We start from the raw sequence: 3,852 nt of genomic DNA, 5'->3' as shown, positions 1-3,852 counted from the left end.
TTCACTGGGCTCTGCTATCTTCAGAGGTTCTTCTTTTATGGATTTGCTTTCTGATTTTTCAAAGTTTCATGGCATCAGTTTCTTCTAGTGGTTAGGAGGCAAGACACCTTGTTGTGAAGGCTGTTTGTACACCCTCCTGGGGGCCAGAGCAAACCCTGCCAAGACACCAGCCATGTTTTTGAGGCTTCTCTTCCAAGCAGACTCTGCAACCTCTCTGCAAGAATGTACAAACTACAGCATGTTTGTGGAAGCCTCACATACTGATCCCAGAGCACCTGTATCTTCCTCAGTGTCAACTTCAAAACGACCTTTCTATGAAGCTTAGTTAGCTCTAATAGGATGCATATCTCATCGACAAAGTGATTCAGAAAATGCAAGCAGTCATCTTCATCACAGTCCTGTGGATTTCCAGGCCGAGGAGCCATACAGGGCAGGATTGACAGGTAGGCCAAAGCTCTGGGTAGGGAAGGTGGTGCCAGGCAGAAGGTTTGGAAATTGAGTGGAGGGTCTAGGACCATTGCAGCCAGGAACTGAGAAAGCCGGGGTTGGGACTCGGGGAGAGGGAAGCTGTAGACCAGAGACTGTAGTCTGAGCCTGAGACTCAGGGGAGGATGCGGTTGAGAAGTAGAGAGGGTGTCCTTGGGAGAGGACCTGGGAAATAAGCCTCCACGAAAGGGCCCTGGAGCAGGAGCTGGAATCCAATTGACATACCATCACCCCATCCCTTCATGCCCAGCCTCTCTCTGCTGGGATCACCCCCTGGCAACCGGCCTTTTATGAAACCCCTTGGCCTGGCTGACAAATCCCCAGCTTCACTCCAGGTGGTCACAATCTGACCCTTGTGACCTCATGCTTCCCCACCCCCACTTGTGATTCCATCACGGGAAGTTCTTCTCCAGTGGCCCCTGATCCAGGGAGACCCACCCAGCGACAGCCCTTATCTCCCTCCACCCTTGCTTCCTTCTCACCCATCTCACCACCATCTGCCCTGGAAAGCCAGATGACCCAAATTTTGGAGAGAAACTAATTGAGTCTCATTTCCAGGACAGAGGGGTGAGCTGGGTCTGAAGAGCCAAGCAGAAAGGCTTCCCAATATTACTAGGTTGGGAGGGGTCAGAAACGTGTGGCTGCCCCAGCTGTTCTGACTCTGCCCCCAACTTTTGGCTCCACCTCCTTAAAGCACCTTCAGAGGTTCCCATGGTGCCAGTAAACAGATCTCCACTGCCTTGGCCATCTGCTGTGTTCACCCCACTTCTGATCTTGTTGGCCACTCAGGGACTGACAGCCCAGATGTGCAGCTGTGATGAGCAGAAACAGGGAGGACTGGAGCCCCCAGGTGAGTGGAGTGGCTTGGTTTTAGGGAAGAGCAACCTGGGGATGTGGATATGGATGAAAGAGGCTCTGAGATTTGGGATCTGAACTTGGGGATCAAGGCAGCTGTTCTTTCTTTAATTTTTAGAAATTTTTTAGAAATTTAAAATAAATTTTCTTTTATTTTAAAGAAAAGCTGTTTTTCTTTAAAAAACATTTTTTCAATTTTTTAATAAAAATAAGAAAGAGCCTTATAAGAAAAGGTTCAGTACTGTAGCCTAGGCTCTCAAATTGATCAGTATAACTTAAGGTTTCTATGTCTGGTTACTTTTCCTATTTTAGTATAATAAAATAAAATATCTGACTCACTAGAGGAAATACAGAAAATGTGTACTCGAAGCAGGAAAAGAATTAATTAAAGAATCCCAGCATAGCCATCTCTCATCTTAAGAAACAGAGTAGTATTTACCTTAGCCTTCTTCTATGGGCCCCCACACCCTGTATGAAAAAACCACCTCCTCGGTAGCCATTATGCTGAATTTTATGTTTATTAATCAATTACTATTCTTTGTAGCTTGACTTCAACTTTCTGTACTCTTAAACAATATATTGAATAGTTTTGCATGTCCGTAAATTGTAAATACGGCTTTATATTATTCTCTGGGTCTTTTTTTGTGGTGCCGTATCTTGCTCCCGCTGATGCACCTCCTGAATGTCTGTCATTCTCACCTGTGTCTCTCCCTTTCTACCCTTCTTCTAGCCATTCTCATCACTTCCCTGATCTGTCTAAATTCTGCCCAGCAGTCCATGAAAATGGTGTGCTGATGACATATGTAAGGTCTCTAACTCCCCTCAAGCAATCTGCTCACCTCAAAGGGTAAAACATTGGCTCACTCCTGATGTAATAAATGACACATAAGGTCACAATTCAGTCATACTCTCCTTGGATACTACTTCTTATGTGAACATCAAACTTACACTCGCTTCCTACACACTAACATATCTTGTATATTTGGAGTGAAAATTAGAGAAGTAAATACAGAGATTTGAAATATAGAACATTTTTTAATTACCATTTCAATCTCGCTGCTTGTTATTGTTCTGTTCAGGGTATCTAATTCTTCCTGTTGTAAGATAGGAGGGTTATAAGATTCCAAGGAGTTATCCACATCCTCTAGGTTTTCTAGTTAATGTGCATGAAGGTGTTCATTGTAGCCTTGAATGATCTTTTGTATTTCTGTGATGTCAGTTGTAATATGTCCCATTTCATTTCTGATTGAGTTTATTTGAATTTTCTCTCTTCTTGGTTAATTTTGCTAGTGTTCAATCAATTTTATTTATCTGTTTTATTAAGCTGGTTTCAAGAACAAGCTTTTTGTTTCATTTATCTTTTGTATTGTTTTTTGTTGTCGTTTCAATTTCATTTGGTGCGGCTAAATGTTTATTTTGTTTATTTCCTTTCTTTTGCTGGGTTTGGGTTTGCTTTGTTCTTGTTTCTCCAGTTCCTTGAGGTGTGAACTTAGGTTGTCTGTTTATGCTCTTCAGACTTTTTGATGTTGGCATTTAGAGCTATGAACTTTCCTCTTAGCACTGCCTTTGCTGTATCCCGGAGGTTTTGATAGGTTGTGTCACTATTTGCATTCAATTTGAAGAATTTTTTAATTCCTATCTTGATTTCATAGTTGACCCAATGATCATTTAGGAGCAGATTATTTAATTTCCATGTATTTGCATGGTTTTGAAGGTTGCTTTGGAGTGGATTTCCAGTTTTATTCCACTGTGGTCTGATAGAGTGCTTGATATAATTTCAATTCCCTTAAATGTATTGAGGCTCATTTTGTGGCCTATCATATGGTCTATCTTAGAGAAAGTTCCATATGTTGATGAATAGAATGTATATTCTGCAGTTGTTGGGTAGAATGTTCTATAAATACCTGTTAATTCCATTTGTTCTAGGGTATAGTTTAAATCCATTGGTTCTTTGTTGACTTTCTGTCTTGATAACCTGTCTAGTGTCATCAGTGGAGTATTGAAGTCCCTCACTGTTATTGTTTTGCTGTCTGTTTCATTTGTTAGATCTAGTAGTAATTGTTTTATAAATTTGGGAGCTGCAGTTATAGGCATATATATTTAGGATTGTGATATTTTCCTGTTGAGCAAGGCCTTTTATCATTATGTAACATCCCCCTTTGTCTTTCTTAACTGCTGTTGCCTTAAAGTTTCTTTTGTCTGATATAAGAATAGTTACTCTGGCTCACTTCTGGTCTCCATTTGCACAGAATGTTTTTCCTACCCCTTTACCTTAAGTTAATGTGAGTCCTTATGTGTTAGGTGAGTCTCTTGAAGGCAGCAGATAGCTGGTGAATTCTTATCCATTTTGCAATTCTGTATCTTTTAAGTGGAGCATTTAGGCCATCTAAATTAAATATTAGTATTCAGATGTGAGATACTATTCCATTCATAGTGCTATTTGTTGTACATATATGCAATTCTCATCAAAATACCATCATTATTTTTCACAAAACTACAAAATCAATTCTA

At 40.7% G+C, this 3,852-nt stretch overlaps 1 long non-coding RNA gene across 1 annotated transcript; it reads left to right on the top strand.

The window, feature by feature from the left end:
• The first annotated feature begins 917 nt into the window (after window positions 1–917).
• LOC104655756 lies at window positions 918–2,242 on the top strand. The gene is made up of 2 exons (XR_747018.2): window positions 918–1,336; window positions 2,072–2,242. It is a non-coding gene; the product is annotated as an uncharacterized LOC104655756 (long non-coding RNA).
• Window positions 2,243–3,852: the final 1,610 nt, after the last annotated feature.

This window comes from Rhinopithecus roxellana, chromosome 13, assembly GCF_007565055.1.
Source record: "Rhinopithecus roxellana isolate Shanxi Qingling chromosome 13, ASM756505v1, whole genome shotgun sequence".
Classification (NCBI taxonomy): domain Eukaryota; kingdom Metazoa; phylum Chordata; class Mammalia; order Primates; family Cercopithecidae; genus Rhinopithecus; species Rhinopithecus roxellana.
The sequence above is the reverse complement of the archived record's forward strand: the minus strand, read 5'-3'. Positions and strand labels throughout refer to the sequence as shown.